General features: G+C 41.3%; 1 pseudogene; it reads left to right on the top strand.

Moving 5' to 3' along the window:
* Window positions 1–591: 591 nt before the first annotated feature.
* On the top strand, window positions 592–15654 carry LOC132221077 (pre-B-cell leukemia transcription factor 3-like; annotated as a pseudogene).
* The last annotated feature ends 7580 nt before the right edge of the window (window positions 15655–23234 follow it).

The following is a 23234-nucleotide window of genomic DNA, read 5'->3' as shown; positions in this document are numbered from 1 at the left end:
AACCCACAATTATACTAGAAGGTTTCAGTAGTTCTCTCACAATAATGATTGTTAACAAGTAGACAAAAAAATCAGTAAAAATATAAAGGACTAGAAGTACAGTTTCAATAAATTTGAACTAATTGATTTTTACATAACACAGCATCTAAAAACATCATAATGCATTCTTTCCAGATATTAATGAAACATTTGCCCAAATAGATCATTTTCTAGGCTTTAAAACAAGTCTTAATGAATTTTGGAAGATTAAAATCATATTGTATATCTTCTATGGCCATAATGAAATTAAATTAGAAATAAATTACAGAAATGTACATACATAAAAAACCCACAAATATTTGGGAATTAAACAACACACTTCTGAATATCACATAGGTCAAAGAAGAAATCATAGGAATAATTGTTACATGTTAAGAACTGAATGAAAATGAAAGATATGAAATCTCATTTAATAGAGCTAAAGCAGTTCTTAGAATCTTATGGCTCCGGTGAAGTCGGAATGGCCCGGGGGAGGTTGAAACAGCCCCGGTGAGGCCGAGATGGCCCCGGTGAGGTTGGGATGGTCCCGGTGAGGCCGAAACGGCCCTGGCGATGTACGGCACCAGCAAGGTCGAGACGGCCCCGGTGAGGTAGGAATAGCCCTGGTGAGGTCGGGATGGTCCCTGTGAGGTCAAGACAGCCCTGGTGAGGATGAAATGGCCCCGGTGAAGTTGGGACAGCTCCAGTGAGGTTGGGACAGATAATGGGGACCAGTATAGACTGATGAACAGGGGTAGATGCAGAGGCAGAGCAGCATTGAACAGACTGTCAAACTACAGTGGGATGCCTGGAGAGGGTCTAAGAGGGGGGGGGGAGGTTAAGAGATCAACTGAAGGACTTATATGCATGCATATAAGAATAACCAATGGCCACAAGACACTAGGGGGTAGGGGGGGCCGGGGAAATGTCAAGGGGGGGGGGAAAGGAGACATATGTAATACTCTTAGTAATACTTCAAGAAAAAAAAATATTATTAAAAAAAAAAGAATCTTATGGCTTTGAATGCTTGTATTTGTAAAAAAAAGAAAGGTCTAAGTTCAATGATAGCTTCCACTTTAAGGCCCTAAAAAAAGAGAGAAAGAAATTAAAGCCAAAAATAAATAGATGACAGTAAATAATGTAGATGAAAACTGAAATCAATGAAATATAAAACAGCCAAATAAAATCAATAAAACCAAAGTACTTTTAAAAATTAATAAATTTGATAGACTTCTAATCAGACTAAGACAGAAAAGAAGATGCAATTAAAAAGAAAATATTACTACAGATTCTGTAAATATTAAAAGATTTTTTTAAAAAGAACATTATGAGGAAATTTGTGTCAATTCTACCACTTACATGAAGTTAATAAAATCTTTGAAAGTTACATATGAACAAATTTGACCTAAGAAAATCTGAATGTTCCTATATCTATTAAATTTATTAAATTAAATTTTCCCAGAAAAAGAATACTACAGGCTTTGACAATAGCACCACAGGGAAATTCTACTACAGACTTAAGGAAGAATTTGTACGAATTCTTCACAAAATTTCAGATTAAAAAGAGAGAATAGTTCCACTTTACTTTTTGAGATTAGCTTTATTCAAATCTAAAATCAGATGCAGTCTTTATATATAGCACGCGCGCGCGCACACACACACACACACACACACACACACACACACACACTAAAGAAAAATATCCCTCACAAATATAAATGCAAAATCATTAAGACAATGCTAGTAAATATAATTCAACAATTTATAAAGTGAATCATATATTATGAATAAGTAAGTTTTTTAAAGAAATAAAAGGTTGGTTTCACATTTGGTTACTACACTTGATCTTAGCCAAAAGGTCGAGAAGTAAAGGTTTAACATTTGAAAATCAGTTAATAAAATTCACCATATAGAGGTGGTAGGAGAAGATTTGATGTTGGGTGGTGGGCACACAGTACAATATACAGATCTTGTAACACAGAAACCCACACCTGAAACCTATGTGATCATATTAACCAATGTCACCCCAGTAAATTTAATTTAAAAAGGAAAAAAATTCACCATATCTATAATAATAAAAGCATAATATGCTAATTAGACTGGACAGCCGAATGACCTTCTGGACGAAACTGGGGCTGCAAGGGCCGAGGCAAGCCGCAGTGGCTGCGAGGGCTGAGCCCCTTGCATGAATTTCATGCATCGGGCCTCCAGTCTATATATATAAAAAGAGGTAATATGCAAATTAGGCTGGGATGCCATAACAGGTCGACTGGACAGGAGGAGGTTGCGCACACAGCGTTGGGGCCTCTGCGCGCCTGCGCAGGGGGAGGTCCTGATCAGCAGGGGCTGCTATGCTGTGGGCCCAGGTCAGGGCTCATGCAGGAGGCAACCAATCGATGAGTCCCTCTCACAGTGGTGTTTCTCTGTCTTTCCCTCTCTCTTCCATGCTCTCTAAAAATCAATGGGAAAATATCCCGAGGCGACTCGAGGGTGGGCGGCGCCGCACGATTTCGAATCACACTGGGCTCCTAGTATATAATAAAGAAGAAAAATCGTATGATTACTTGATTGATTCAGGGGAAAATCGTAAAAATTTAGCCCCCATTAATGAAAAATCTCTTGGCAACCTGGCAATGGAAGGGAATGTTTTCAACTGACAGCTGTCACTATAATTAACAGTAAAAGGGTGAATGTTTTGTCTTAGAACAAGAGTAAGGCAAAGTAACCTTCTTTTATCGCTTGTATTCAGTGCTGTCCTGCTGGTTCTAACTGGTGCAACAAGGTAAAAAAAAAATAATTAAAGGCTTTAAGATTATGAAGAAATTAAATTGTCTTTATTCATATGGGATCTGCTTATATATGTACAAAAAATTTAAAAATCAATAGAAAGTGTACTAGAATTATAAAAGCAAATTTAGCAAGTTTCCAGAATATAACTAATGTAATAAGTTGTATAGCAACCAGTGCTCATAGCTTGATGTTCTGTATTCCTGCTTGTGGTGGTGCCCTAGCAGAGATCCTAGCCAGTGGCTCTGCAGAGCCCAGCAAGTGACTCCATCTGTCCATGGAGTCAGTTGGCAGTTTTGCCAGATTTGGGAACTCTAGCAAATGGCCTCTATTGGCCATAGAGCCTGTTCTGTGACCACACCCGGGCAGGGAAGCAATCTGCCGTTCTTTGTAACTGCTGAACATAGCTTCTAGTCCCACCAGAGTAGGAAGCCTGGCCAGAGCACCCAGGCAGCTACGCAGCCCATCTTACAGCCTTGCTTGGGCAGAGAGCAAAGTCAGCAGTCAACCCCTGAGCACAGCCTCTCCTCCCACATAACCAGGACATCTAAACAGTGACCCTGGGCCGCCTAGAAGCCCAGCCTATGTCCCTGTCCTGTTGCTGAACACAATTTGTGATCTCACCCAGGTAGGGAGCCCAGCTCATGAACCCACTCAACCATGGAGCATAAGCTATGGTCCCAAACATTGCAAATAGTCTCCATCTACACACAACTGCAAGATACCACTGGAGGCCCTGTCTGGCCAGAGAGATTAGCCCAACAGGGGAGCATAGCCAGTGACCTACCTGACTGCCAAGCCCAGCCTGTGGTCCCACCGACTTCGGGATGCAGCCTCTGGTCCTGCCTGATTGCAGGGCTCAGCATGAAACCCTTCCTGTGGTCCCACCAGAACATGGAGTCCAACCAGTAGCACCATTCAATTGGGGAGCACAGACTGAGGCCCTGGGAGCCACCTCCACTACGTCTGTTTTTCTATTTTAGAAAGAACTTAACTTTCTCTTAAAAGTGTGTTAGAACACTTACATATATATATATACACTAATAAAAGACAAAGATGCTAATTGACCGTACCTTTGCTACGCCCCAAGCCATATCCACCAGCCAATCAGAGTGACTATATGCAAATTAACCCAACCAAGATGGCGGCCGGCAACCACCTAGCTGGAGCAAGCAGGAGGCTTGGTTGCCTGGGCGATGGAGGAAGCCAAGCTTCCCGCCTGCCCTGAGCCGGCTGTGGCCTCTGCTCATGGCAACAAAATTTCAATTATAGAAGACAAATAAATCCCAGATACCTGCTTCCAGCCAGCCTCCACTGGGAGCTTGGGTGGGGAGGGGCCTCGCCAGCCTGCAAACAACCATCAGCCCCTCGCCCAGGCTGGCCACACCCTCATGGGGTGAGGGTCCCCACTGGGGGGCTTGGCCAGCCTGCAAACAGCCATCAGCCCCTCACCTAGGCTGGCCACACCCTCATGGGGTGAGGGTCCCTGCTGGGGGGCTTGGCCAGCCTGAAAACAGCCATCAGCCCCTCAACCAGGCTGGCCAGGCACCCCAGCGGGGACCCCCACCCTGAAGAGGCTGTGGCCAGCCTGCAAACAGCCATCAGCCCCTCACCCAGGCTGGCCAGGCACTCCTATATAATAAAAGGGTAATATGCAAATTGACCCTAACAGCAGAACGACTGGGAATGACTGGTCACTATGACACACACTGACCACGCAGATGCTCAATTCAGGAGCTGCCCCCTGGTGGTCAGTGTGCTCCCACAAGCCAGGCTGATGGCTGCCAGTACAGCAGTGGTGATGGGAGCCTCTCCTGCCTCCTCAGCAGTGCTAAGGATGTCTGACTGCACCTTAGGGCTGCTTTCTGCTGGCAAGTGGACATCCCCTGAGGACTGCCAGGCTGCCAGAGGGATGTCTGACTGCCAGCTTAGGCCCAATCCCCCAGGGAGCGGGCCTAAGCCAGCAGGTGGTCATCCCCCGAGGGGTCCCAGACTGTGAGATGGCACAGGCCGGGCTGAGGGACCCCCCCGGAGTGCACAAATTTTTGTGCACTGGGCCTCTAGTATATATATATATATATATATGTATATATATATATATATATATACACACATATATATATATAAACAAGGGTTATGAGGAAGGAAGGAAGGAAGGAAGGAAGGAAGGAAGGAAGGAAGGAAGGAAGGAAGAAAGGAAGAAAGGAAGGAAAGAAGGAAGCAAGCAATAAGTGGAGCACAGGTGATTTTATTTAGGGCAGTGAAACTATTCTGTATGATTCTATAATCATGGATACATGTTATTAGAAATTTGTCAAAATTTTGTGTACAACACAAAGGGAGATCCCTAATGTAAACCATAGACTTTGGTTGGTAATGATGTATTGAGTTGGTTCATGGATTGTAATAAGTGTTGATGGTTCACTTCATCTCATTTTGACATCATCACAAGATGGGTGAGCACAGTATAATACGTGTGAGGAGGTGGAGATATGTGGGAACTTTCTGTATTATCTGCTTAACTTTGCTGTGAACCTAAAACTGCTCTAAACACCAAAGTCTGTTGTGGGAAACTGATATAGGGTTGAGCCGCGGACTGACCTGCTGGCAAAGTCACAAACAAGTCCCAGCTTAGAGGGCTCAGTCCTCTTAGCATAATTAGGCTTGACCTTATAACACTCCCCAGATCTTACCTGGGAAGCTAATGGGCTGAGGGGAAGTGCAGGGAGTGTAAACATGATCAAAACAGGTGAAACTCACAAGAACTGTGTGACTATGGTAACCACTGCCTTGTTTACCTCTGTCTATAAAAGGTCAGTGCGGCCTGAGCTCGGGTGAAAGTCCTTCCTCTTGAGTTGGACTTACCCGCCTGGTCCCCCAATATTTCCAAATTATCTCTTGTCTTTTCTATTTCATTTGTGTGCGGCTCCTCTTCCAGATATTGAACCCTGAACCGCGGGGGACGTGGAGGGAAACATTTACGACAGTCTGTTAATTTAAAAATGCACAGAACAAAACAAAATAAAACATCCATCTTCTCTTGTTATCTTTTCCAGAAAATCTTGTAGAAGACAAAAATAATGGCCAATGTCCAAAACAGATGAAAATATATTAAACATGACTAATAGGGATATGCAAGCCAAAACAATATTGGGATATCATCGTTACCCCAAATTTCAGAATAACTCATTAGCACTAGCAAGAATACGAAGACACAGGAACTTCTCTACATTGGTGGTACAGCTGTGGAAGGCTACAAACATTTTTATCGACTAGCCTGAACATCATTATAAAATTAATAAGAAACACTCATTGACTCATAAATCACTGAGGAATAAGGTCTAAAGACATATAGGTCCCAGGAAGTAAAATATATATTTGAAAAGCTAGTTATTACACTATATTTTAATCTTAAGTAATTTAATTGTCAATAGGAGAATGGTTGAATAAATTACAGTCCATTCATACCATGGAATATTATGCAATGAGTTAGTTCTATTTGTATTAATATGAAGTGACACCTGTATCATGTTTTAAGTAAAAAATGAATATTGCAGAGTAATGCATGTGGTGTAGGACATGTAAAAATAAAATAAACAAAAAACCCCAAGTACAGTAGTCCCCCCTAATCTCTGGGGGATATTATCCAAGACCCACAGTGGATGCCTGAAACCACAAATAGTAAAAAATCCTATATATATCAGGTTATCTCCTATACATACACATCTATGATAAAGTTTTATTTATAAATTAGGCACAGTGAAAGATTAACAACAATAATAAAATAATTGAAGAGTTAGAACAATATATTGTAATAAAAGTTATGTGAATATGATCTCTCAAAATAACTTATTGTACTGTACTCGTCCCATCTTGTGATGATGTCAAATAATGCAATGCCTACAAAATGAGATGAAGTGAAGCAGATACACTGGACAAAGTGATGATGACTCAAGGCCTGGGTGGGACCACATGAGACCTCATCATGCTACTCAGAATGGCATGCAATTGAAAACTTATGAATTATTTATTTCTGGAATTTCCCATTTAATATCTTTGGATGGTGGTTGACCATGGATAACTGAAACAGTGGAAAACCAAACTTTAGATATACCGTATCTTTTAAAAAATATATTTTTATTGATTTCAGAGAGGAGAGGAGGAGGAGGAGGAGGAAAGAGGGAGAGAGAGAGAGATAGAGAGAGAGAGAGAGAGATCAATGATGAGAGAGAATCATTTACTGGCTGCCTCCTGCACAACCCACACTGGGGATGAAGCCTGCAACCCGGGTATGTGACCGGGAATGGAACCATGACCTCCTGGTTCATAGGTCGACGCTCAACCACTGAGCCACGTTGGCCGGGCTAGATATACTGTAGCTTGATTTTTATTTGTGAGCATAGAGAAAGGGGATAACAGGATACAGAATAAGCCATTAACATTGATTGCCTTGGGAATGAGGAAAATAGAAGATTGTTGGCTTTTTCTTTACACACTGGCAGTTGTTTTATTGTTGCAAAAAGTGGATACTGCCTTTGTAGCTTGAAAGAAAAATTCAATGAATTGTAGTAGAAATAAAAACAACAAAACAGAAGCCATGGACAATATGGCCTCAGGGTCAAACATCTATAGACAGTCAGAATTTTATACTGCCAAGAGTGACTACCTCTTAGCAAAAGTCCTGAATACTGCTACACTAAGAAATCCTTTTCTTTTCCATGCTTTGAGGGATGTTATAAACAACAATGACAAACCTTCTGCTATCTGAGCACGGCTTACATCAGGAGAGATCTGTACTACCACCCCATCTCCATCCTGTTCCTAAATTGTTATTCATACAGTTTTAGAAGATGTAGGAGATAATGTGACATGCCCAGAAAGCGGATGAGGAAAATTTTCTATTAAAAATATTTAACTACAGTCTGGCATCAAAGCTCAAACATAACATATTAGCCATCTAGTAATGCATAACAAATTTACCCTAAAACTTATCAGCTTAAGACAACAATAAATATTTATAATCTTGTCTGGTTTCTGTGGGACGGGACCGTGGGTGTGGCTGTGCTGGGTGGTTCTAGTTCAGTCTCTCACGAGGTCAAGGTGTTGGCCTGGGCTCACCTGAGGGCTTGGCCAGGGCTGGGGGATCTGCTTCCATGTTGTCTGACTCACTGGCTGGCGAGTTAAGCTGGTGCTTAGTGCCCTTTCCCCATAGCTTGCCCTGAGCATCTTTTCCATCTGGCTGTTCCTGCGTTACTGTCTTTTATAATAAACTGGTACTCTCGTAAATTGAATTTTCCTCTGAATTCTGTGACCCACTCTAGCAAATTAGTTGACCCGAGGAGGGGGTCATTGGAACCTCTGGTCTATAGCTGGGTGGTCAGAAAGACAGGTGACAGCCTAGACCCGTGGTCGGCAAACTGCGGCTCGCGAGCCACATGCGGCTCTTTGGCCCCTTGAGTGTGGCTCTTCCTAAGCCTTAGCAGTACCCTAATTAAGTTAATAACAATGTACCTACCTATATAGTTTAAGTTTAAAAAATTTAGCTCTCAAAAGAAATTTCAGTCGTTGTACTGTTGATATTTGGTTCTGTTGACTAATGAGTTTGCCGACCACTAGCCTAGACACTTGAAGTGGAGGGCAGTCTCGTGGGACTGAACCTTAGCCTGTGGAGTCTGATGCTATCTCCAGGTAGACAGTGTCAGAATTGAGTTGAATTTGTAGGACACTCAGCTGGTATTAAAGAAGTGCTTGATGGTGTGATTAAAAAAAAAGTAATTGGAAGTAGAATAGGTTCATTGATCATAACACTGTTCCCTACTCCCCTCCATTTTTAACATCTCTCCTTACCCACTTAGATTCCTTGGTCCCTGATTATAATCACCTGCTTGCATACTCTCAACTTTCTTGTTTATATCTGTCTTCACTGCACTCACTTCAAGTCCAGTTAAATCTGACTTTCAGACCACTTTACATCTAGTACATGCCGCAGAACTGATTGGAGAACACAACCACTCTGATTCATCTCACTCTATGCCTATGAGCCTCTATGGGCTAAAGCAGTGCTAAGCAACCTTACCACATTTCCATACTTCAAACGCTCTTGCACATTACAATCTCTTGGACAAGTGTTTTTTTGTTCTTGTTTTTAAATCTGTATTGTTGAAAGTATTACATATGTCCCCTTCCCCTCTCCCTTCCCCCACTGACCCCTTCTAGCCCAACTCCCCGTCCTCCCCCCGCCCCCCAGACCCAGGCTTTCGCCACCGTATTGTCTGTGTCCATGGCTTATGCACATGTGCATACAAGTTCTTCAGTTGATCTCTTCCTCCCCCCACCTTTCCCCGCCCCTCACCCTCACCTTCCCTCTGAGGTTCTGCAGTCTGTTCTATGCTTCTATGTCTCTGGATCTATTTTGTTCATCAATTTATTTTGTTCATTAGATTCCACATATTAGTGAGATCATGTGATACTTGTCTTTCTCTGACTATTTTGCCTAGCATGATACTCACCAGGTCCTTCCATGCTGTCTCAAAGGGTAGGAGATCCTTGTTTTATGCAGATGCATAGTATTCCCTGGTGTAAATATACCACAGCTTTTTTTTTTTTTATCCACTCATCTACTGATGCTGGCACTTGGCCTGTTTTCAGATCTTAGCTATTGTAAATATTCCATTGTGATCTGAGAAGATGCTTGATATGATTTCAGTCTTCTTGAACTTATAGAGACTTGTTTTGGGTTCAAACATCTATCTTTGAGAATGACTCATGTACACTTGAGAATGTATATTCTGCAGCTTTGGGGTGAAATGTTCTATAACTGTCAATTAAATCCATCTGATTCAGTGTATCACTTAGAGTCATGTTAATTTTGTGTCTGGAAAATCTACCCAGAGAAGTCATCAGGATTTTAAAGTCCCTGCTATGATTATATTGCTGTCAATCCCTTAAAGTCCTCCAGAAGTTTTGTGTTTTTAAAAAAATATATATTTAGGTGCTCCTATCATTGGGTGCATATATGTCTACCAGACTTATGTTCTCTTGTTGGATTGATCCCTTTAGTATTATGTAGTGACCTTTATTATCTCTCTCTCTTGGGCAAGTTTTTAAAAATTCTTGATGGCAGGCCAGGCCGACAGACCAATTACATCACAGTTTCAAGGGGTGGACACAGGTATCAGTTTGTTTGTTTCTGAAACTCCACAGGTGATTCCAATGTACAACCAAGTTTGAGGACCACTGCCCTAGTCTATTTACTGTCTACTCTTTGCTTTCCCTCCAACATGTCCAAGCACAGTTCTGCCATAAGGTCTTCGGAATATTTTCTCTATCGTCTCTACTAGTAATGCCTTTCTAAACTATCCCCTGTGAAATAGGAACCCCCCTCACCTTAGCACGTTCTTATCTCCTTTGCCTTACTTTGTTTTCCTCCTAAGCATTCATTACCATCTAATACAGTGGTTCTCAACCTTCTGGCCCTTTAAATACAGTTCCTCATGTTGTGACCCCCAACCATAAAATTATTTCCGTTGCTACTTCATAACTGTAATTTTGCTACTGTTATGAATCGTCATGTAAATATCTGATATGCAGGATGGTCTTAGGTGACCCCTGTGAAAGGGTCGTTCGACCCCCAAAGGGGTCGTGACCCACAGGTTGAGAACTGCTGATCTAATATATTATGTATTTACTAGAGGCCCGATGCACGAAATTCGTGCAAGAGTAGGCCTTCCTTCCCCCGGCTTCCGGCACTGGCTTCCCTCTGGCACCCAGGACCCAGGCTTCCCTCACAGACCGGAAGGTTGTCTGGGAGGACATCAGTCTAATTAGCATATTATGCTTCTATTGTTATAGATTTGCTACTTATTTATTGTCTATATCCACTTGCTAAAAAAAATATAGCAGGGACTTTGTGCATTTTATACATTGGTCATAACAAAAATATGCACAGCAAATTTTATTTTACTAATAGGACCCTAGGTGCTCAATAAATATTTTTTAAAAGGGTGGGCAGCCCGGCCAGTGTGGCTCAGTCGCTTAGTGTCAACCTGTGAACCAGGAGGTCATGGTTTGATTTCTGGTTGGGGAACGTGCCTGGGTTTCAGGCTCGATCCCCAGTAGGGGACCTGCAGGAGGCAGCTGATTGATGATTCTCTCTCATCATTGATGTTTCTCTCTCTCTCTCTCTCTCTTCCTCTCTCTAAAATCAATAAAAAAACATTTTTTTTAAAGGCAGGGCAACAGAAACTTCTCAGGACTTTATTGTGTTTAAAGCAACTATTATTTTTGTAATAAACGCATTTTCTAAACCTGACCAAAGGGACCAGCAGCATTCTACTGGGACTTGGTCAGGTGGAGTGGGATCCACCTTGGATATTTTGAGATCCAGTTCCTAGATAAGAGTTAGGTCTGTTGGGGTGATGGGGAAAGAGAGTAGCAGAAGCAGCAATAAAGGCAAATAGGGCATTTTACAGCACTGAGTCTGCAGGATTGTGTTTTCAGCAACCAGAAGGAGAGAATCAGCAGGAAAACCAACTTTTAATTAAGCTCAAGGCCCTGAGGGACTCAGCTGGTGACCTGGGAGTGACCAGCACTTGCCACCATGACACACAGAGATGACGAGCTGCTCCAGGGGCTTTTGGGAAGAGAGAGTGTCTAGAAGAACTAGGGGTGACAGCAATTACCAGGGTAAAAACTCAGCTTAGTATGAGTGGCTAGGGTACCAGTGGGTTTTCTTTATTAATTTGGTGACTGAGGAAGTATGGGTTACACGTGCACTCTTAGAAGATCTAAAGAAAAGAGAATTTACAGACTGATAGCAGATCACATTTTTTAAAGTATGGACAGATCATGTGGAGTTTAATCTTTTTAAGTTAAATATAATGAATAATTCATTGCAAAAGATTAAAAGATGCATCTTTAGTCAATATTGTTCAGACTTTCCTCAAATTACCCTATATTTTGAGTAATAAAACACACAGACCCTTCTTAAGCATAGATTCTCCACATGCCACAGTAACAGGCTTAAATCAATTCACCTACCTCTAGGACAATAAATGCCACATTTATGTTTTATAAATCAAATTAACGCTCTTACCAACTTCCCACTCATGGCAGCCAATGAAAAGTTGCAACGTCCGTTCCTTTCCCACCACTGGATTGTGCTGGGACTCAAGTCTTCTGCAGGTCAGGAAAGTGGGAAGAGGCTAAGATTTGGACAGTGATCAAAAGGTCTCATGCCTACACCCGGGAGTCAGTTTCAAGTTGTACACCTTCTTGGCCAGCGGGGCTATGGGGAGCCCTACGGGTAGAAGTTATAATATTACAATCTTTCAGTTAAGCCATGATCAGAGAAATGTTTAAAGTATGACTCAGCATGAAGAAAACCCAGGAAGAAATGGTCCTATTGTGTCCCATTGTCTGTATTTGCAACATGCAGAGCTGGCTGTTTCTTTTCTTAGTTAAGGGAAATGAGAAGAGGTGGGACCTTGCAATTCGGCAACTTTATGAGCACACAGCGCTGAAGGAGCAGGGAACTTAGGTGTATGGAGGCTGTGTTTCAGGTTCTGTTTGTTAAGAAGAAGCAAGACACTTACTGAGATATTCCCAGGTTCTTCTGGAGCCATTTGCCACCAATTCCTTCTAGAACATTTTTTCATTAAATACCTAACTTCTATATAAGTTATGTAAATTCCCCTCAGATGGGACCATCACCTGGGAGCATTTAAACACCTACATTGTTTATTTTATGTATTAAAATGCATTACACATTTTACATGATAGAAAACTGAATTTTTCATCAAAATTGAAAATGGCCTAACTGGTGTGGCTCAGTGGTTGAGTGTCAACCTATGAACCAGGAGGTCACGGTTCAATTCCTGGTCAGGGCACATGCTCAGGTTGCAGGCTCAATCCCCAGTTGGGGGCGCCTGCAGGAGATAGCCAATCAATGATTCTCTCTCATCATTGATGTTTCTATCTCTCTCTCCCTCTCCCTTCCTCTCCAAAATCAATAAAATGTATTTTTAAAAATTGAAAATGAACTATCAGCTGTATGTTAATCTGACTCATTGCTCTGTAAATCATACAGGTTATTCTTTTTTAGTGAAAGAGAAGGAGGAGGGGAAGAAAACCTTTTATGTCCCATGATCTACTTTTTCTCCTTTTAGCAAGCAACAAATAAACGATGCCCTTAGATATTCTAATTTCAAAACAATATGAAACTGGTTCTTTTGAGAGGCTTTAGTCTCCATGGGTGTTCAGACAACTGTTTTCCCGCTGAAATCTATTTATGGGGTGTTGTTTATGAGAAGCATACAGATTTCCATAATACCAAGCGCTTTCAATTCATGGAATCCTCTCTTCTTTATGGAAATTAAGCTGCCTTAGAGCTGTGCCACCAACTCTCCCTTAAAGCCACAGTATCCACCTGTTCCCACTTGGGGACCCACTGTCCTAGTTTCCTGAGTGGGCTCAGTTTTTCAAACACAAAGCCTTCTGGTTCTGAAACGTATGCAAAAAAGTGCTGCTTTTCTCTTTCCTGCACCAAGAAGCTTCCAGAGTAAGAAACATCTTACTGTTTCTTTTTTGGGCTGACTGGGGTGGGGGAAGAGCAGATATATGTTGGTGTTAATGAGAAAGGAAAAAAAAGATGTTTATTTTTTTCCCAAATAAAGCCATAGCATGTCAAAGAAAACACACACACACACACACACACACACACACACACCTCATTAATTTTTTTAAAAATGGTAAAAGTAATCTTTAGAATAATAATTACCCTTTACTAGCCTAGACTTCAAAAGCTCAACTCCAACACTAGTGCTGAGCCTCCTGAAGGCCAAGTGCCTTCTCCTGGGCTCTGTATCCTCAACAGGTGCTTCCCACCTGGCACTTAGTAGGTATTAAATAAAGGCTGAATGACCAATTCAGGATCAAGTGACTATTCACCCATAGCCTTTTCATGTGGACATTGTGGTTTAAACACCCAAGAAACTATCATAATTTATTCTTTTTAAAAATATATTTTTTCTTTTTTTAAATTTTCTTTATTGATTAAGGTATTACATATGTGTCCTTATCCTCTCATTGCCCCACCCCCACTCCACCCCCACTCGTGCCCTCACCCCCCTGATGTCTGTGTCCATTGGTTATGCTTATATGCATACAAGTCCTTTGGTTGATCTCTCTCCCTTCCCCCCACCCTCCCCTGCCTTCCCTCTGAAGTTTGACGATCTGATTGTTGCGTTTCTTTCTCTGGATCTGTTTTTGTTCATCAGTTTGTGTTGTTCATTATATTCCGCAAATGAGTGAGATCATATGATATTTCATAATTTATTCTTAAGTTATCAGTCTCTAATTTCTTTCCATTCTTTACATTTACCTATACTTTTAATCACTGTATTAGTTTCCTGTGGCTGCCATAACAAATTACAGGCACATCTGGGAAATATTGTGGCTCCACACCACCGCAATAAAGTGTGTCTTGCAATAAAGCGAGTCATAATCCTTCTGCTGGTGAAGGGTCTTGCCTTGGATTTGTAACAAACACGCAACATCTGTGAAGCACCTAAGGTTAAGCCCAATAAAAAGAGGGATCCTGTGCCACAAACACGGTGACTTAATTTTGTTCTTCACAGCTCTGGGGGCTGGACGTCTGAAATCAAGGCCCCACAGGGCCGGTCCATCTCATGCCTCTCTGCTGGCTTCTAGTGGTTTAGAGGCTGCTGGCAATTCTTGGTGCTTGTTGTCTTGTTGGTTTAGTTCCATTCAGAGGCAGCCCAAACAAAGCCTTGCGAAGCAGTTATGATTTTAAGATCACGATTCCTTGATGCCGGACGAAAGAGGCATGACTTCAGTCCACAGGCCACAGAAGTCCTGAGTGAATATTTTCACTCAGCTACCCCATCCCAGTGAGGAAGCCGAAGAGGAGCTGGCCAGGAAGCGCCGCGTCACAGCGTCCCAGCCCTGTAGGCACCAGCGACCCATCCGGCACAGCAGGAGAGGAGACCATCCAATGACATGCCTGGACCAAGGTATCCAACTGGTTTGGCAACAAAGGAATCAGGTACAGGAAGATTATTGGCAAGTTTCAGGAAGAAGCCAACCTCTACGCTGCAAAGACAGCCGTGCCAGCCGCACACACGTGGCCGCAGCTGTGCAGACCAGACCAAGTCGCCCATCTCGCCAAATCTGTTTCTTCTGGTTCTTTTCCTCCCAAATTCTAGGGACATGTTCATGAACATTCGGTCTGAATGGCGATTATTACCAAAGGTCCCAAGTCGGAGCCAATGGGCACTCACAGGTGCACCCTCTATCATGTGATCAGTCAGAGGGGAGGCTACAGTGATGGCCTTGGAGGACATTCACTGTAAAGTCCACATAATGTAACTGCTAATGGAGCCAGGCTGGTGTGGCTCAGTGGTTGAGTGTTGACCTATGAATCAGAAGGTCACCGTACGATTTTTCCCTGGCCAGTTTTGCTCAGTGGTTAGAGCATCGGCCCGTGGACCAAAGGGTCTCAGGTTCAATTCCCAGTCAAGGGGCCATGTACCTTGGTTGCAGGTTTAATCCTCCACCCCCGGTTGGGGCACGAGTAGGAGGCAACCAATCCATGTGTCTCTAACACATCAATGTTTCTTTCTCTTTCTCTCTCTTCCCCTCCCCCATCCTTTCCACTCCCTCTAAAAAAAAAAAAATCAATGAAAAAAATATTCTCACTCATTGGGTGAGGATTAAATGCTAATGGAGGCTGCAGGACATCACAACTCCATCTCCTGTGACTTCTACAGAAGGCCAGGAAGTGCACACTCTGATGCCTCTAATCTCTGGCAACACCTTTCCCTGCACTGACAGGCCTTGAGAAGTGCATTCAGAGCAATACAGGAGAAAAGAAAGCATTTTTGTAGCTGACCATCTACAGCTTTACTGTACAACCATATATGTGTGTGTGTGTGTGTGTGTGTGTGTGTGTACATATATACATATATATGTATGTATTTCTTTATTGATTTCAGAGGAAGGGAGAAGGTGAGAGAGATAGAAACATCAATGATGAGAGAGAATCATGGATCGGCTGCCTCCTGCACACTCCCTACTGGGGATCGAGCCTGCAACCCAGGCACGCGCCCTTGGCCGGAATCAAACCTGGGACCCTTCAGTCCACAGGCTGACCCTCTATCCACTGAGCCAAGCCAGGTAGGGCTGTACAACCCTCTTTTATTAGAGGTGGGAATCTGTTTTTTAAGGACTCATAATCATTTGTATTTATATTTAAAAACACACAACGTTATAAAAGCACTTTATCCAATGAGGCCAAGATTTAACATTGTTGACAGTTCTGTGGCTACTTTATCATAATTTGTCATCAATATTTTACATTCATGGTTCGACAGTTGCCAATTACTTGGCCTTAAGGGTGAAAAAGTACAATATATGCTAAACCTCAATCGTTAAAGCCGATGCAAAGATTTACCTCCCCTAAATAGAAATCCTGGCATTTTCCATCCTAGACTTTGATTGTCTTTCTTTCATATCGCATGTGGAGCTGGAATAAAGGACCTGCTTGGCTAACTCTGTTAAAAAAATGTGATGTTATAATTCCATCTACATGGACAGCTTCATTTCATCTCTCCCACTTCTTATCTTTTTCTCCTTTTTCTGCTACACATTTCTCTCTGCAATCTCTATTTCTGTCCCAGTTCCAGATTTTTAATTAAGAAGATAAAAGTAATCCAGTTGGGATACTTCCTGATTCAGCTAACCTTGACCAGAGTGGGATCATATTTATACAAAAATGGGTTTTGAGGATCAGACCATATAGATTGGGGATAAAGGCAGTTACACTGAAGAAAGAATTTGGAGTTTGGCAGATTCACCAGAACATGCACCACACTGCTCTTCTATAAAATGGTGTTAGTACTTCCTGCTCTGCTCACTTTGCAAGGCTTTTTGAGGATCAGAGTAGACATTGTGCTTACAAACACATTACAAATGGAAGGAATTGCTTTAAAGTTTATAGTGCTATGTCTAGGTTTTGGACAAGTAGCAGACTTGACATTTTTTAAAATGGGAGATAGAAGATAACTCATCCAGTTGTGAAGTAAATAAGATTTCCTAAGAGCTCATAACCATGGCTTCCAAAGTTTTTATGGTTTCCCAGTAAAAACTGTGGCAGAAAATTATAATTTCAAAATAGGGACAGAATTGTGTGTGAGAGAGGAAGAGACTGGAGTTGTATTTTGTACGTGGGTAATGTCTATAAGTGGAGACAACCTTTCAAAACTATCCAGACAACAATGGCGAGACTACTAATTGGATTTAAATTCTGATACATTAGACATAGAAAAAGATGGACTTCATGTAATATTGATTTCTTAATTATTTATCATATGGTTATTTTCTGGCTGGTCATGAAAAGCAGGATAAACAACTAATAATAGAAAAATTTAAGTCTACAGTAAAATTAGAGACGTTTTAAAGCAGTGGTTCTCAACCTTCTGGCCCTTTAAATACAGTTCCTCATGTTGTGTCCCCCAACCATAAAATTATTTTTGTTGCTACTTCATAACTGTAATTTTCTACTGTTATTAATCATAATGTAAATATCTGATATGCAGGATGGTCTTAGGTGACCCCTGTGAAAGGGTCGTTCGACCCCCAAAGGGTCGCGACCCACAGGTTGAGAACCTCTGTTTTAAAGTTTCTTGGGAATCTATGATTCAGTGTTTATGTTGGAGAGAAAAGATGGGAGAAGCAGGTGTATCTTTCAACAGGTGGATCAAACAGGCAAGGTATGTTTTGTCAAGAAGGTCATCAGTGGAATTATTATATCCCTCTTCTCTTATTTCCAATGGGGCTGGAGCAGCCACAGGAAAAGCCAACAGTACTGGGATGGGCACAGCGGAAAGCCTACATTGAGTGAGCTCCTTGAGTCATTTCACTCTGGGCCTTAGGAAGACAGGTTCTTACACTTAAGATCATCTATCTGTTCTTCATTTTACTATTTCATTAAAAAAAAAGAACAGCTTGTCAAATTCCTGGAGTAGACCTGATAGAAAACGCCCAAAAGTCATCCTAAGACTTTAAGTTAGACTGGCTGAAAAACACTGTAGACAGGACATGTGAACCCGCCCAGATCATCAAAAGAAGAAACTGTATTTTATTTGGGAACAAGTATGCACTTCCCTATAGTGTCATTTGTGACAAATATGCCCTAGTAAGAATATAAAAGAATATGATCTATTGTGAAATTTTAATATGCCCTAGGAAGAATATGAACAAGAGACAGCTGGTCGAAGATTTGGCATCCTGGCTGTGGTTTTTTTGTTTGTTTGTTTTTTAAAGGGGAGAATAATGATTTATTTTTATTTTTTTAACATATATTTTATTGATTTTTTACAGAGAGGAAGGGAGAGGAATAGAGAGTTAGAAACAACAATGAGAGAGAAACATCAATCAGTTGCCTCCTGCACACTTCCTACTGGGGATGTGCCCACAACCAAGGTACATGCCTTTGACCAGAATCGAACCTGGGACCCTTGAGTCCGCAGGCTGATGCTCTATCCACTGAGCCAAACCGGTTAGGGCCTGGCTGTCTTTCTATTTTCACTGCTAAAACCAGGCACGTAAGTAGGTGCTCCCTAAGTGATGAGTTAATGAACACTTTACTGAATGTGTCCTTTTGAAATGTGTCACTGAGATCTATCTGTGTTATTTTATGAAGCACCAACAGTTTCAGATTTATACTCTGTGAATGTGGCAGTGTTTCCTGGAGGCAGAAATGTGTACTAGTATACATGCAGCTGAGAACACCACTACATCGCTTTTCTTTAGTTAGAGATGGAGAGATTAGTGCTGGCCATGGGAGCAGACTCTTGTTCCCCAGGGAGGACACAGGCAAAGAAAGGAAAACTAATATAAAAGAGAGATTTGAGTTAAGAGAAGAGATTTAGAGGAACCCATGTCAAAATGCCTTAATAGTCTTGGTAATGCAGTTGATTTGGAAAACTTAACTGGTGAAAGTGAGAGAAGACAAAGACACATTCCCATTCTCTCCTCAATTTACTCAGGTCTTTTTTTCACACGTTATCTTCTCACAGAAGTTTGAAGACCTGGAGGGGGCAGTCAGATGATTTTTATCTTTCATTTTGTTTATGTGGTATATCACGTTCATTAATTTGCGGATATTAAACCAACCTTTATCCCAGAAATAAATCCCACTGGATTATGACGTATAATCTTTTTAATGTATTGGTGAATTTTATTTGCTAATATTTTGTTGAGGATTTTTGCTTTTATGTTCATTAGGGACATTGGCCGATAGTTTTGTTGTTGTTATTTGGTGGTGTCTTTGTCTGGTTTTGGAATTAGGATAAATTATGGCCTTGTAAAACAAGCTTGGGAGCCTTTCCTCCTCTTGAACTTCTTTGGAATAGTTTGTGAAGGATAGGTGTTAATTTTTCTTTGAATGCTTGGTAAAATTCGCCTGTGCAGCGTAGGTCCCAGACTTTTCTTTGTTTTGATTACTAATTCAATTTTGTTAGTAGTTATCAGTCTGATCATATTTTCTGTTTCTTATTCAGTGTTGGAAGATTGTATGCTTCTAGGAATTTATTAATTTCTTTCAGATTGTCCAGTTTGTTGGCATTTTTATTGGCATATAATATTTTCTTATATATATATTTTGTATTTCTGTGGTGTCAATTGTCCCTTTTCCTCTTGTTTTTTCTGATTTTATTTATTTGGTTCCTCTCCTTTTTTCTTAATGAGTCTAGTTCAATGATGGCGAACCTATGACACGCGTGTCAGAGGTGACATGCGAACTCATTTTTTTGGTTGATTTTTCTTTGTTAAATGGCATTTAAATATATAGAATAAATATCAAAAATATAAGTCTTTGTTTTACCATGGTTGCAAATATCAAAAAATTTCTATTTGTGACACAGCACCAGAGTTAAGTTAGGGTTTTTCAAAATGCTGACACGCCGAGCTCAAAAGGTTCGCCATCACTGATCTAGTTAAAGGTTTATCATTTCAAAGAACCAGCTCTTGGTTTCCTTGATTTTTAAATACTTTTTAAGATTCTATTTCATTTGTTTTTAATGTGATACTTTTTTTCCCTTTTACTCCCTTTGGGCTTTGTTTGTGTTCTTTTTCTAGTTCCTTTAGTATAAGGTTAGATTATTTATTTGATTTTTTTCTTGTTTTATGAGGTAGGCTTGTATTGCTATGAATTTTCCTCTTAGGACTGCTTTTGATGTGTCCTATATATTTTTGGTTGTGTTTTCACTTTCATTTGTCTCAAGATATCTTTTGATTTCTTTCTTGATCTTATTGTCAGTTCATTCATTGTTTAGTGACATGTTATTTAGCCTCAATATGTTTGTGTGTTTTTAATTTTTTTCTTGTAATTGATTTGTAGTTTCATACCACCATGGTCAGAATAGATGCTTGATATGATGTATATCTTATTAAATTATTTGACCCTTGTTTTGTGGCCTAATGTATTCTATCTTAGAAAATGTTCCATGTGCATTTGAAAAAAATATATGTTCTGCTGCTTTGGGGTCAACTATTCTAAAAATATCAATTAAATTCATCTGGTCTAGTATGTCATATAAGGCTGCTGTTTGTTGTTGATTTTCTCTCTGGATGTTCTATTCATCGATGTGAATGTGGTGTTAAAGTCCCCATAGTGACTGTGTTACTATTGCTCATTCTCTTTATGTTTATCATTATTTGTTCTATATATTTTTGTGCTATGTTGGGTGCATAAATGTTTAGAAGGGTTACATCTTATTGTTGGATTGGTCCTTTCATCATTATTTAATGCCCTCTTTTGTCTCTTATCATAGACTTTGTTGTAAAGTCTATTTTATCTTACATAAGAATTGCTAACAATTTTCTTTTCAATTTGCATGAAATAACTTTTCCATCCCTTTATGTTCTGTCTCTGTGTGTCTTGCATTTGAAGTGGGTCTCTGGTGAACATCATATGTATGGGCTTTGTTTTCTTATTCATTCAGTTACGCTATGTCTTTTGATCCATTTACAATTAAAGTGATTATTGATAGTGCGTAGTAATTGTCATTTGGTCATTTTTAGATACTGCATTAAGTTTTAGTTTGGTCAGATTTCTCACACAAACCCAACAAAGATAGCAACTGATCAAATAGATCACATAGGCTTTTTCAAATCTGCTTGGCTGGAATGTTCATAAGGAATCTTTAGACTGGCCTTTAGCGAGCAGTCAGCCTCTCAAGGTGGAAGCCAAGCCACAGCTCCATCAGGCTTTGCCTGCAGTACCTGTCGGCTTGGGTCAAGTCCTCAAGTCCTCGAGGTCCCCCCAGGTGTCCTGAGGTTTCTTTTTTCATCTTTCAGGAAAGCAAACTTTGTTCCTTCCCTGGAAAATTTGTCATGAAGCACTTGGCCAAGCAAGGTATCAGGCCAGGTGGCTTACATTGGCTTTGATTAGTTTCAAGAGTCAGTCTCAATTCCTTAAGCTTTCTGGTAATATCCAGGGTCTAGGCATGTCTCTCTTAGACATTCCAGTCAAAGTCCTGGTCAATAAGACGACAGAGTTTGTAACTGGTCTTATAGGATTTATGCAAAGAAATATATAACCATGACTCACTCATGAAGAAATGCCAAATTTTGGAGGGAACAGATAAGGAGAAAATGTTCAAAGTGAACTGAATTAAACTGATTGGCTTTCAGTGGTTCTCAACCTTGGCTGCACATTAAAATCACCTGGGAATCTTTTTAAAATCCTGATTTCTGGGCCTCATCCTTCGGAAATTCTGTTTCTTTGTTATGGGGTGGGGCCACAACATTAGTAACAAAGAAACAGAATTTCCAGAGGATGAGGCCCAGAAATCAGGATTTTAAAAAGATTCCCAGGTGATTCTAATGTGCAGCCAAAGTTGAGAACCACTGGATAGTTTAGGCTCAGATAAGATCTGTTTCTTAGAATGAGCATTCTAACAGATGGCACCGATAAGATTTCTTTGAGACGAGGTATTAGCATTTTAGAGGCAGACAGTCCTTCTTTGACAAACCCAGAATAAAATTCCTTGCCAGAATAAGTACTCTTGAGGAATAGAGACTGTGTTACCATTGATTTGGGGAAGAAAAACCTAAAATAAATAACTTTTCTTCCTTTTTTATTTCTTAAAAGAAGGAGATTCGATAGTTGGGGAAGTATGAAGGTGCTCTCTGCTCCCTAGATCCCTGTCTCCCAGCCATGGCGTACCACAACCCGTCCAATCTTAGCGGACTGGGGGACTGCATTTGCCCACAGTCCGAAGCCTCTCCCACACCCGGGAAAGAGACCTTTCCTAAAGCAGCAACACAATTCTCCCCAGGTGTGGAGTTTACGGACCATCAGTGTTGATTAGACACTGTTCAGTTGGGTTTATTCTTTTCCCCACAGGTGATTCTGATGGTCTCTGACCTTACTGGAGGCTTTTACTCTTTACTGTCTTGGGATAAAAAAAAGTCTGGCCTCTTTAACTTGCCTCTAAGAGTTGGGTTAGCAGCCGGTTGCTGTCTCTTATTCTTTCTAACAGCCTGGGCCCCATAAGAGGCTTGGCAGTGTGAGACAGCTCCCCATAAGTGGGGAATGAGCATTGCCTGTTAATTTGGCTGGACAGGAATTTAATTTTGAGGGGTTTTTTTCTGTATTAACTATAGCTGTGGAAGAAGCATTAAATGACAAGAGGCAACATTTACATGGATTAAAATATAGCAGTTATGAGGGTGCTGAAGGCCTGGGGCAGGGTGGGGGGGCAGGCTAGAGGGGGTCAATGGGAGAAAAAAAAGGGACATATGTAATATTTTCAATAATAAAGATTTATATATATATATATATATATATATATATAGAGAGAGAGAGAGAGAGAGAGAGAGAGAGAGAGAGAGAGAGAGAGAGAGAGAACAGTATTACTAACAAGTACAGGTAAAAAAGATTTTCAACAGTTCAGTCCCTTTGCCTGGTTACAGCTTCCCGTGCATTATGGCTGCCAGGGGCGGAACTTCCATCCGCAAGCGAAGTGGCTGCCAAGGCGGCACAATGACAACTGCCCTCAAGAAAAATGGCTGCCCAGGTGGCTACAGGGACACCTTCTGCCCTCAAGCAAAATGGCTGCCAAAGCTGACTAAGCAGGCATGGCAACGTTGTGTTCCCCTCCTCTTAGCAACCAGCAGAGGGGACCGGTGGTGGCAGCCTGCAGGGCGGGCTTGCAGGGGCGGGGCCCTGCCTGGCTGTTCTCTGCCGGCCGGGAAAGTTCATTTGGACGAAGCATCTAATCGGCGCCCTCCCCCTCCCCAGCACACGGCCACCAGGGCTGAGGGGCACTTTGGCTCGGGAATTTGCAGGGGTCAGAACTCTGCGCTCGCAGCAGCAGCTTCAGCCGGTGCCCATCCCTGCACCC

This window comes from Myotis daubentonii, chromosome 18 (assembly GCF_963259705.1).
Source record: "Myotis daubentonii chromosome 18, mMyoDau2.1, whole genome shotgun sequence".
NCBI classification, from domain to species: Eukaryota; Metazoa; Chordata; class Mammalia; order Chiroptera; family Vespertilionidae; genus Myotis; species Myotis daubentonii.
Note: the sequence above shows the minus strand (reverse complement) of the source record. Positions and strands in the feature narration are given on the sequence as shown.